The 13871-nt window shown below is 36.8% G+C and overlaps 1 pseudogene; it reads right to left on the reverse strand.

Annotated features, from left to right (window-relative positions):
* Nucleotides 1-11118: 11118 nt before the first annotated feature.
* On the reverse strand, nt 11119-12009 carry LOC114640251 (annotated as a pseudogene).
* Nucleotides 12010-13871: the final 1862 nt, after the last annotated feature.

The raw sequence follows: 13871 nt of genomic DNA on the forward strand, positions 1-13871 counted from the left end.
AACTTGGTAATAAAGAATTAGAAAGTGTCTACATTGATTCAAAGCTTGTGGGAAAAGGAATGCCCAATTATATTTTCATGTTCACATCCTATAATATCTCCAGGACTACAACATGATAAATCACACATTTTATAGTTACGTGATTTTTGTTCCTAAAAAGTCTTAGTCTAGTGAATGAATGGATTCATCCCAATTATCAGACCCACATATCTACTTCTGTCATCAACTTACATTGACAGTAGCTGTACAGTGACATTCTGGTTTTTTAATGCTCCATTATTAGTAGTTAATAGCACTTTTAACTTTTAACTTTTAACTCTTGCCTGGGTCAGATTCCCAGCAAAGACATGTTGGGTCATGACCATCTGTAACTCTAGTTCTGCAGTACCCATTGCCGTGTATGATATGGCATTCCAGTGGTACACAGACATACATGCAAGCAAAACACTCATATATGTAAAATCAAGTAACTAAATGTTAAATAAATAAAGCTCCTGGATGATACTTAATTTAAGACTTGTTCTCCAAATTGAAAGAACAATAGTCTGTTTTGAATTTTAAAATTGCAAATGCCCAAACCATATATGTGTAAGATTTTATTAGTTATACATCTATAATTTATTAAACTATAATGTAATACAAGTAATATGGAAATGATAATATATGACAAAGGACAGTACTTTAAGTGTTTTCCCCAAGAATATATGTATCAAAATTTCTATTCAATAACCATTGATTTGTAAATGTTTATCCTAGACAGAAAATGACACATCTTCTAATTGATCAAGTGGCATCTTTCTTTGGTGTTCACCGAATTTGAGAGTGGACAAGAAAAGACCATAGCTACCATGGATACAGAGCTGTTAACATACGCATACACTGAGAAAAGTGTTTGGCTTTATTTGAAAAAAATTGGTGCTGAAGCTATGTGTCCTGGCAAGTAATACTTGGGTGGTCATACATTTAAATGGGGTATAATAATGGAAAATTAAGAGTGATTTCTATAAAACTATAAATATATTTGCCAAAAACCCTGGTATTACTTTATGGTTTCATTAAATGCTAAAACTGTACTTTCAGTGATCATTTCTGTAATTCAATATTAAATGTTGACTGAAGCTGGAGTTATCCAGAGCCTAGTGATCAATTGTTCTAGACAACTGGATAGATTATCTGTTCCTAACCCTTCTTGTGAAAATGCCAGAAAGAAAATTGCACCACTATTTTAAACATCTGCTTGTGACATGTAAAAACTTCATAAGATATGGATGTATCCAGAAGCTATATGATTATATAACTAATTTTAATGCTTACTTGAGTAATTTCATAGATCCAAGACCTGAGAAGTCTCTTAGTTAGCTTGAATTATTTTCCATATAACAGAATAAAGTATAAACAAAAGTAATTATGAAAACAACCAAAAAAGAAATCATTGTAATAGAATAAATAAATATCTCTAAAGTTAAAAAAAAACCCTTACTACATAATGTTAACAGTGTTTTATGCATTCCTAGGCCATGAGTTAAAACTTTCCTGAGAATTCCTAAAGATATGCAAACTTAACAAATAAGAAAATTATTGATAAACACTAAATTAGTTAATATTCGTTTTATATTCCTAGCTTAAGTTTCATATTATTGAGCACATACAGCCAGTTAACTTGAGAAAAGACGTAAAATGAGAAAATACAAAATACAGTTTACAGTAAATGAGGACTATGAAGGTAATCCTGCACACCAAAAGGTGTATTTGTTTGTTTATTACCCTCTAAGGTATTTCAGTGTCTTGTTACAGGTTGGAAACCTAACACAGTTGGCAATACTTATGTGAAACCATACTGTTATAATTATTAAAGAATAGACTCAGGAGAATCCTATGTAAGATGTGCTCCCTAAAGGTTGAATCTGGAGCAACTTTTTACATGTATATGAAATACATTCATTTAAAAAAGTGACTGACTGCATTATACATTCACTGAACATAGAATACCAATTGATCACCTTCATGCTTTTATACTTTCTCTCTTTCTATCTTCCTGCTAGCCCGGCTCCTTTTCTGAACAGTCCATTCTAGTATCACTTATATAACCGGAGATCGTGTTAAGAGAAATCTATGTTCTTCTATTAATCATCACATAGATACCTTTATGTGTACAAGCATCTGTTGAGTGCTAGTTATACAGAGTGGCTCAAAAGTAATATTCCAAACAGAGAATTCTCTAACATTTGTTACAGAAAATCCTGCTTCCTTCTACCACTTACTTAGAACTCTCACTATAATGAAGAAAAAAGGAAACACTTACCCAGCTGGGTCTTGACAAACATCCTTGTAGAATGAGGCTCGCAGAAGTAGTTATAAGGAAGAAATATCATCAGCTCATCTCCCTCTAGACCCATAGTTATCATGTCATCTGAAGAAGGCAGTTCTGACTTTGAGGTTATTAAGAAATGACACTATCATATGGAAAAGTGAACTTGCCTAACTCCAGGGAAACAGTAGTGTAGGAACAGCTGAGCTCCGGGTTTCCCATGTGTGAGCTATTCTCTCCATTCTATATCTGTCTGTGTGGATTAACTGATCCCAGTCATTGAGAACAAAACAAAGGTTTCAACAATAATATCCCACTTAAAAGAAGTAGAAAATAATTTTGTATTCCCCATGGTATCCTTCCTGCTTCCAAAACGTTCATGGTCCTCTCCATACTTACTTGACAGTATCTTCTGTGTTTCACTTAGAAATTACCAACTCAATAGATACAATTAAAATATGTCACCTCCTCCAAATACATTTAGGTGAAGTAATGGTTCTTAGTGTGCACAGGAGTTGATAATGTATTATCAGGATAGGCTGTGCTGTTGGGGCTGGGATAGAGTTTATCTCATATACTGCATGCTTAGAAAGTATTGTGTCATAGCCACCATGAAATAAATCAAACTTTCAAGGTATAGGTACAAATGAGAAAAGTCTTGGAAAGACCAGGGATACAAGATGCATACCTAAGCATAGTAATAGCAACATAGAGCAAACCAATAGCCAGAATGAAATTAAATGTAGAGAGCCTTAAAGCAATTCCCCTTAAATCAGGGACAAGACAAGGCTGCCCACCCTCTCTGTTTCTATTAAACATAATACTTAAAAGTTCCAGCCACAGCAATAAGACAACAAAAGGAGATCATGGGGACACAAATCGGAAAGGAAGAAGCCAAAGTATCTCTATTGGCAGATGATATGATAGTACACATAATTTACTCCAAAAATTCTACTCGAAAACATCTACAGCTGATAAAAACCTTCAGTAAATTGGCTGGGTTCAAAATCAACTTACAAAAAATAAGTAACCCTCCTTATACAATGAATGGGCTGAGAAAAATTAGGGAAGCAATACCCTTCTCAATAGCCACAAATAATATAAAATATCTTGGTGTAACTCTAACCAAGCAAGTGAAAGGCCTTTACGAGAAGAAATTCAAGTCTCTGTAGAAAGAAATGGAGGAAGATATCAGAAGATGGACTGATCTCCCTTGCTCATAGATTGGTAGAATTAACATAGTGAAAATGGCCATCTTACCAAAAATAAGCTACAGATTCAGTGCAATTCCCATCAAAATTTCAACACATTTTGTAATAGATCTTCAAAGAGCAATTCTAAATTTCATATAGAAAAAACAAAAAACCCAGGATAGCTAAAAACAATCAGTAAAAGTACAGCTAAAGTACAATAAAAGCACAGTAGAAGATCTTCTAGTGGTAATACCACCCCTGATTTCAAGCTATGCTACAGAGCAATAGTAAAAAAAAGTCATAGTACTGGTTGTAATCAGACAGGTTCATCAATGGTATAGAATTGAAGCCCCAGAAATAAACTCACATCCCTATGGACACTTCATTTTTGACAAAGAAGCACATACAATACAGTGTAGAAAGGAAAACATCTTCAACAATTGGAATTGGTATAAATGAAAGTCTACATGAAGAAGAATGCTAACAGATCCATATTTATCACCCTAACAAAATGCAAGTCCAAGTGCATCAAAGACCTCACTGTAAAATCTGACACACTAAATCTAGTAGAAGAATATGTAAACAACTGCCTTGAACACATTGGCAGTCAAGACAAATTCCTGAACAGAATACCAATAACCCAGGCACTTAGAGCAGCAACTAATAAATAGAACCTTATGGCACTGAAAAGCTTTTGCAATGCTAAGTACACCATCAGTAAGACAAAAGAATAGTCTATAGAATGGGAAAAGCTCTTCATAAACAGTGTATCTGACAAAGGACTAATATCCAAGATACATAAAGAACTCAAGAATTTAGGCATCAATAAGCCAAATAACCCAATTAAAAAGTGGGGTAGAGTGTTATACAGATAATTCTCAACATAGTAATCTCTAAAGGTCAAGAAACACTTAACGAAATGTCCAACATCCATACTGATCAGTGAAATACAAATCAAAATATCTATGAGATTCCATCTTACACCCTTCAGAATGACTAAGATCAAAATGACAAGAGACAGCACATGCTGGTGAGGCTGTGGATCAAGGGAAACATTCCTCCATTACTGATGGGATTGCAAACTGGCACAGCCACTTTGGAGATCAATTTGGTAGTTTCATAGAAAATTGAGAATAGTTCTACCCCAAGACCCAACTATTATACTTCTGGGCATAAACCCAAAAGATGCCCCACTCTGTACAAAGATACTTGCTTAGCTGTGTTCATAACAGATTTATTCATAATAGCTAGTAACTAGAAACAACCTAGATGTCCTTAAATTAAAAATGGATAAAAGAAAAATGTAGTTCATTTACACAGTAGAATACTATTTAGCTATTAAAAACAAGGATATCATGAAATTTGCACACAAATGTCTGCAACTAGAATGTATCACTATGAGTGAGATAACCCAAACCCCAAAAGACATGCACGATATGAACTTACTTTTAAGTGGACATTAGCCATAAAGTACTGGATAACCATGCTACAATCCACAGACCAAAAGGTGCTACTAAATAGTAGGGATGGCCCAATGGAGGATTAGTGAATCTCACTTAGATAATGAAACAAAATAGTCATTGGAGGTGGATAGAAGGAGGGAACTATGTGGGAGATACAATGAGGATGGGGACAGGAATGGGGATCAGGTACAGGAAGAAGGGTGTGGGAGAGGACTGAGAGTGAGGGTGGTAAACAATGGGGGAAATTTTGGAGTAACTGGATACTTTGGACAAGGAAGAGTCCCAGGTTGTCTATGGCAGTGCCTTTAGCTGAGACTCATAACAGAAGTGGTTATGGAGACTGAACTGGCCACCTTCTGAAACCATGCAGGACTTCTTTTAAAAAGAAGAGAACATCAATCCACTCACAAAACCTCCAATCTCAATTAGTTCTGCATACAGGACTGGCAGGTATAAAGGTGGAGCAAAGATTGAGGGAGTAGCCAGCTGATGATTGGCCCATCTTGATATACGTCCCACATTTAATAGTCAGTCACTGGCAATGTTATTGGTACTTATTTGATAGTCAATCACTGACAATGTTAATGGTACTCTGCTATGCTTGTAGATAGGAGCCTAGCATAACTGTTTCCTGACAGGTTACATCCAGTACTGGATGGAAACAGATGCAGAGACACGAGCTAAACATCAGGTTGTGCTTGGCGAGTTTTGTGCAATAGTATGAGATAGAATTCAGCTAGTTTGAGAGAGGAAGTACACCACAAGGAGAGCCACTGAGTCAACTAGAAGAGTCCATGAGTCTTACCTAGACTGAAAGCGGAGTATACATGGGCTGGAACTAGGTCCTCTACCCTTTCATAACAGATGTGCAGCTTGGTCTTCATGTGGGTCCCCTGACAATTGGAATAGAACCTGTTTCTGACACTGTTGCCTGCCATTGGATCCCTTCCCTAAACTGCACTGCCTGGTTGGGACTCAGTAGGAGAGGATAGTCTTAGGCCTACTGCAACTGGCAACCTCAGGCTGGGTAGTACTCAAGGAAGACACCCCTTTCTCTGAGGAGACAATGGGGTAGGAGGAAAACGTATTAGGGTTTGCTTGGGAAGAGAGGAGGCATGGGAGTTGATATCAGGATAAGAAGTGAATAAATAAATACATGGAAGATATAGAAAAAAATAATTGGAACAATTTCCTGGAAAACTCAACAGCACATTTGGAAGCTCTAAATCAAAAAGAAGCAAGCCCATCAAAGAGGAAAGAGAGCAGAAAGCAATCCAAGATCTAAAAGCATTCAAATAGAAACAAAGAGAACAATACAAAGAACTGATAAACCAACAAAGAGTTGGTTCTTTGAGAAAATCAACAAGTTATAAAATTCCCTATCCAAACTAACTAATGGCACATAGAAAATATCCAAATTAACTAAATCAGAAATGGAAACAACACATAACAACAGACACTGAGGAAATCCAATGATTTCCTCATTGATTTAATCATTCATTAAGGTCATACTTTAAAAACATACAGTCCACAAAATCGGAAATTATAAAAGAAATGGACAATTTTCTCAATAAATACTACTTAGCAAAGTTAAATCAAGATGCGCTAAACAATTTACATAGACATACAACCTCTAAAAATTTGAACCAGTCATTGAAAAACTCTCAGTCAAACAAGTGATGGTTTAAATTCAACCAGAATTTCAAAGGTGAATTAACACCAGCCCTCCTCAAATTATTCCATAAAATACAAACATAAGGGTCATGATTAAGTTCATTTTATTAAGCCACAGTCTCCTTTATACCTAAGTCATACAATATTTCAGCAATGAAAATTTTATACCAGTTTCTTGCATGGACATGAACACAAAAATACACAAAAATACTCTTAAAATACAAAAATACATAAAATATCTTCCCCCATGATACATCAGTTTTCACCCAAGAGATGCAGGGATAGTTTAACCTACAAAAAATCAGTAAATAAATCTACTATATAAACAAAATGAAAGAAAAAAAGGCACAAAATACATAAATATCTCATTGGGTATTGAAAAAACTCTTGACAATATCTAACACTTCTTCATGACAAAATCTTGGAGAGATTATGTGTACAAGGGACATGTCTAAATACAAGAAAGGCATATTACAGCAAGCCTATAGCCATCATCACACTAAATGAGGAGATACTGAATGTAATTCCACTAAATTCAGGAACAAAACAAGTTGTCCACTCACTCCATATCTATTCAATATAGTATTTGAGGTACTATTTAGAGAAATGACACAGCTGAAGGAGATAAAGGGGAAACAAATTGTCACACTGGAAAGGAGGAAGTTCAAGTATCTATATTTGCAGATGATATGATAGTACATATAAGTGAGCCCAAACATTTCACCTGGGAACTTTTACATCTGATAAACACCTTCAGTGAAGTGACTGGATACAAGAGTAACTAACAAAGATCAGTACCCTTTGTAAACACAAATGACAAAAAGGCTGAGAAAGAAATCAGAGAAACAGGACCCTCTACAGTAGCAACAAATAACATAAAACATTTTGGAGTAACTCTAACTAAAGAACTGAAAGACTTCTATGATAAAAGCTTCAAATCTTTGAGGAAAAAAATGAAGAAGATATCAGAAGATGGAAAGATCTCTTATGCTGATGGATCAATATGATTAACATAGCAAAATTGATGATTTTACCAAAATTTTTCTACACACTCAACACAATAACCATCAAAATTTGAACACAATTCTTTACCAAACTTGAAAGAACAATACTCAGCTTCATGTGGAAAGACAAAAAAGCAAGTGTGTACAATAAAAAACAAAAAACAACAACAACAAAAAACATCTTCAGGTATCACTGTTCCTGATTTGAAGCTCCACTGCAGATACTGGCATACAAAACAAAGAAGCCAACAAATGGAATGGAATTAGAAGTCCCTGACATAAACCCACACACCTGTACACACTGGGTTTTTTTTTTTTATAAAGAAGTAAGAAATCCACAATGAAAATAAAAAGGCATTTTTCAACAAATGGTACTGGTCTATCTCTATGTCGGCATGTAGAAGAATGCAATTTAGATCCATATCTGACACCCTGCATAAAAGTCACATCCAAGTGGATCAAAAACCTCAACATAAATGAAATGCATTGAACTACTTAGAAGAGAAAGTTGGGACTAGCCTTGAACATATTGCCACAAGAGACAACTACCTGAGCAGAACACCTGTAGCTCAGGCAGTAAATAGAATAATCAACAAATGGGACCTCAAGAGACTGAAAATCTTCTGAAAGGCAAAAAACATCATCAATAGGATAAAACTGCAGCCTACAGAAGGGGAAAAGATTTTTGACAACTCGTCATCTGACAGAGAGCTAAAATGCAAAACAATAAAGAATCAGAAACTAAGCATTAAGAAACCAAACAATTCAATTAAAAATGGGGTACATATCTAAACAAAGTATTCTCAGAAGAAGAATCTCTAAGGGCTGAGAAACATGTAAAGAAATAGTCAACTCAAGGAAAAGCAAATCAGAACTGCTTTGAGATTTACACCCTTCAGAGTGGCTAAGATCAATAACAGATGAATTCTCATCCTGGCCTGAGTGTGGAGTAAGGGGAACGCTCCTCAATTGCTGGGGGGAGTGCAAACTTGCACAGCTACTTTGGAAATCAAAATGACATTTCCTCAGACAGTTGGGAATCAATCTACCTCAAACCCAGTTATAATACTCCCGAGCATATGCCCAAAGGATATGCAAGTATACCAGAAGGACACTCGCTCAACTATGTTCACAGCAACTTTATTCATAATAGGCAGAAACTGTAAACAACACAGATGACTATCAACCTTTGACTGGATAAAAGTGAATGTGGTAAATAGTAAATATACACAATAGAGTATTTCTCAGCTGTTAAAAATAAAGACATCATGAAATTTGCAACCATATGGACAGAACTGTAAAGATTTCTCCAGAGTATGCTAACCCAAACTCAAAAAGACAAATATGGTGTGTACCTTCTTATAAGTAGATACTAACAATAAAGTAGTAGATGATAATGCTATAATCCACAGAGGTGAAATAACAAGCAAGGTTCAAAGGGAGATTCATGGATCTCTCATGGAAGGGCAAAAAGAGTAAAATTTGCAGGTAGACAGGGGGATATGTGTGGATGGGAATAGGATAAATCAGACAGAACATGGGAGGGATGGAGGGAGAGTACTGAGAAAGATACTGGAATTGGGGGTGGTTGGGAGGGGCAATGTAGAAACCTAATTAAGTGGAAACTCCCTGAGAAGTATGAGAGTGACCTTAGTAAAGCTTCCTAGTAATGTGGGATTTAGAGCCTAAACTGGTAATCTTGTACAAATAGGCAAGGCTCATAGCAGATGCACTGGGACATCATCCCAGCCACAAAATTTTCTAACAACAATCTGTCCTTTCTGCAAGATGTACTGAGATGATGGTGACTTTGAACTTGTGGGAGTGGCTAACCAATGCCTGGTACAAAGTTAGACCCAGAGCCCTGGAGGGAGCCCATGCTGCCTGCATCACCAGGAACCAGAAGCAGGACAACCCACAGACCCTGAACAGAAACAAAGCTGGAAAAGTATCAATGACATGATCCCTATGATATTTTGCTGTACTCAGAGATAAGTGCCCATCCCAACTGCCATCAGAGAAGCATCATCCGGCAACTGATGGGACCAGATGCAGAGATCCATAGGCAAAGATTAGGCAAAGCCAGGGAAAACCCACAGCTGAGAAGAGGGAGAAATGATTATAGGAGGCAGAGGGCTCGAGGCTCCCAGGAGAACAGGGTCACAGAGTCAAAGATGCAGAAAGTCACAAGGGATCACAGAGATTGAAGCAATAAGTATGGACCCTATGGGTCTGTGCAAGGCCCTCTGCATATACATGATAGTTGTGCAGTGTGGGTGTTCTTATGGGATCCTAACAGTGGAAGTGGGGGTGTCGCTGACTCTTTTGCCTATGCTTGGGGCTTAATTTTTCTTTTAGTTGGTTGCCTTATCTAGTCTTAATAAGAGGGTTTGTATCCAGTCTTAGTGTAACTTACAAATTACTATGCCATGTTCAGCTGTTATCCTTGGGAGGCCTTCTCTTTTTCTTCTAAGGGGAAAACGAGTGGATTTGGGAAAGAGAAGATGGTAGGGAGGGATTGGAAGTAGTGGAGGGACAGGAAACTGTGGTCAGGAAGTACTGTGTGAGAGAATAAAAATAATAATAATTAGGAAACAATTAAATCTACAATAGTATTTTAACACTATTCATGAGTTTTTAGAATAAAATAACATATTTTCAAGAGAAATGCTTAAAAAGTCACTATAAGTAAGAATCTTCTTTTGCGTAAACTCAACATCAGGGGAACATTTATGACAAGAATTAAAATGGAGAAAGAGAATTCATGTGTAAATAGCAACTTATGTATGGTGTACAATGAACTGAAAAAAAACCTCCATTCATCTTGGCAGCAGAAATGATAAAAGAATGTATGATACCACAAATTTTACTTAAGTCAAATGAAAAAATCTTACTTTGCTACTTGAACTATTAAACAGTTTTTAAAGTAATCAGTTTTTTTTTTAAGAAAAGAAATAATTGAGGCTAGACCAAAATAACTTCTTACAGTCATTGCTAAGTCCTGTTTGGAAGGATCCAATGACCTTGTATGAACTCTGTGAGCCCCAGGAATGTACACATGCATACATGCTGAAACAACACTCATAGAATAGAAATAGAATAGAATTAGGATAGGATAGGATAGGATAGGATAGGATAGGATAGGATAGGATAGGATAGGATAGGATAGGATAGGATAGGATAGGATAGAAAAAATAAAATATATCTCTTTTAAAATTATTGTTCTTTAATCTTTTTTTACAGTTCACTTGTTATCTCCCACCCGGTGTGCCCTGTGACTGTTCCTCTTCCAATATCTCCTCCCTGATCTCCAAGAGGATGTCCACTGCACCAGACCTCCCCACTCCCTGGGGCTTTAAGTCTCTCGAGGATTAGGTGTCTCTTCTCTCACTAAGGCTAGGCCAGGCAGTCTTCTGATGTATATGTGTCAGGGAGCTGCTTTTTAAAAAAAAAAAAAAGTGAAAGATTACTCCCCTTTAAAGAGCCTGGTAACATTTTGGCCACAAGTTTTTCAGCACATTGATTATTCTGTTATCAGAACTGATTTGTAACAAAAGAGTAATTGTGGGATAGGCATTCACCACAAACTTCTGAACAGTACTCCACAGCAGCACTGAGGTAGATGAGATGAACAAATCCATCCAGTACATGACCACAAAGAAAACCACCAGCAGCAAAATGGTCTGGGTGGCCTTTTTCTCAGGAGATACTCTCAGGTAATTGATACTATGAAGATGCTTGCATTGCCTCTGATGTCTGAAAAAGAAAATCACTATGTATGTACTTGTGGTTGGCATGACTCCTACAAGAAACACATCTCTTAAAGTTGTCACTGTGAAAATCAATATCCTGATGATATTGTTCATGGGAAGGTGTGAGCAGTATTAGTGACCTTCATATGGTTGGTCTCACTCACATTGGTATAAGCACCAACAGAGCAGATCCGGTTATTTCTGAAGGACAAATTGAAAGACCAAAAACAGAAGAAAGCATAGATGATGTATTTTTTTCAGTTTATGTTTAAATTTTGCCAACAGTGAGGTACTGGGACTGATTGTGACAGCCTGGACCACACTCAGGAGGCAGGTGATACAGATAGAGAGGCCTCTCATCAGTCTGCTTATGTAAAATATTGTCTTACATTTGAATTCATTCTCAATGTTCAGTAACTCAAACATATATGTAAGCCAAATAGCCCATCCAGTGTGGACCATAATTATGTGAACAAAGGTCTGTTGGCAGGATATCAGATTCACAGGCTTATGTCTATGACTTGGGATTATGAAAATATAGAAAATTAGCAAAAACATATTGGCTAGGACTCCTAGTCCAGCTTGGAAATAAAGGACATTCTTGTTTGAAGACATAAATGAAAAGTGTATTTATCTTAAAAGCATAGTGGAAGTCTATTTCATATAACTGAAAAAATAGATTATATATCAAACTTATAATTCATTTCACCGTATAGATATATAATCATTCTATTTTCCCTACTAATTCTTGAGTAACCTGTGTCTTTCACTTATCATGCTTCATATCAGCTATATCCTACATTTCTATATATCATCCAGGTATATCCTATACAGAGAGATTATTATGGATAACAAATGCATTTATAGTCATATTTACACAGAATGCACAACTTTTGTTCCTGTAGTGCACTTGAGTCTCATACCTTAGAAATCCAATCCTATAGATTTAAATTGGCTCATTTTATACTTAACAATTAAAACACTAGTAATGAGCATAGTAGATGAATCACTTTTGCAGAGATGAAGAAAAACTATGGTGGGCTTGGTAAATATCATAGAAGACATCTAAAATATCAGATGATTGTATAATTTTACTTTGCTCTATTTGGCAGTTATCCATATTTTGACTCACAATTCTAATGGGATTCCAGTCATAATTCATGATAATATGACAGTTTTAATCAGCAAAAGATCTATATCAATTCATCATTTTTATGTTTCTTTTCCCATGAAATCTTACATTCTCAGAATATAGAATTAAAGATACAGATACAGTGGAAGACCATTAGTGTACCTATCAGACTCTGTTAATTGCATAAGCCATATGGTTCTAAATGGGCCTAGATGGCTTCTATTTTAGTTCCCATTTAATTTAAATCCTTTGTGAACTCCAATTCATGATTAAGAAACTAATTCTGAGGTATCAAGAAAGCACATTCTTTTTTAACATTTCTTTGGGAGGGTGGGTGGGTAAATCACTAACAAGATGTTTCCTTAAGGTTTTCTCAGCTACCCATGTTGTTATTTTCCCTAACTCCCTCCTCTTTCTGTATTTATCTCCCCCCCAACTTTACCTAAGAACCCACCACTTTCCCATTTCCCTCTTTGATCAGTTGTGTCCTGCTGCTACTCCCCTTTCCCTTCCTCCACACGTCTTCTGTACTTACCTGCCCCGTCACCGCTAAAGAGCCCTCTCTTCCATTTTCCTGATCAGATACTTGTAGTCTGCTATTCTGCTCTCCATCGCTCCCACTCTCACCCCTAACCTGACAAAGGACCCATTTTGCTTTCCTGGTTTCTGTAGTTACTACAGGCTTCATATTCCCATCTGAAGATGTGGAGCTGGGAGCCTCCAACAAGAGAGATTATGGGATGCTAAGACAAACCCTATTTTATGTACATTAAGACAAACTCAAACCAAGGGCCTTTCCTTCCATTGATGTTTCACTGGCCATCCCCTGCTACATATGCAGCTGGAGTTCCATGTCAACTCTTTGGTTAGTGGTTTGGTCCCTGGGAGCTGTGGGTGGGGGGTCTGATTGGTTCATATTGTTATTCCTTCTATGGGGCTGCAAACCCCTTCAGCTCCTTCAGTACTTTCTCTAACTCCTCCATTGAGGACCCCGTGCTCAGTCCAATGGTTGGCTGCAAGCATCCACCTCTGTGTTTGTCAGGCTCTGGCAGAGCCTCTCAGGAGACAGCTATTTCAGGTTACCTGTCAGCATGCACTTCTTGGCATCTACAATAGTGTCTGTGTTTAGTGACTGTATACAGGACAGATCCCCAGGTGGGGCAGTCTCTGGATGTCTTTTCTTTCAGTCTCTATTCCACACTTTGACTCTGTATCTCCTCCTATGGGTATTTTGTTTCTCTTTATAAGAAGAACAGAAGTATTCACACCTTGGTCTTCCTACTTCTTGAGCTTTATGTGGTCTGTGAATTGTATCTTGGTTATTCTGAACTTCTGGACTAATATC

The sequence above is a fragment of the Grammomys surdaster genome, unplaced genomic scaffold (genome assembly GCF_004785775.1).
Source record: "Grammomys surdaster isolate TR1022 unplaced genomic scaffold, NIH_TR_1.0 125793, whole genome shotgun sequence".
NCBI classification, from domain to species: Eukaryota; Metazoa; Chordata; class Mammalia; order Rodentia; family Muridae; genus Grammomys; species Grammomys surdaster.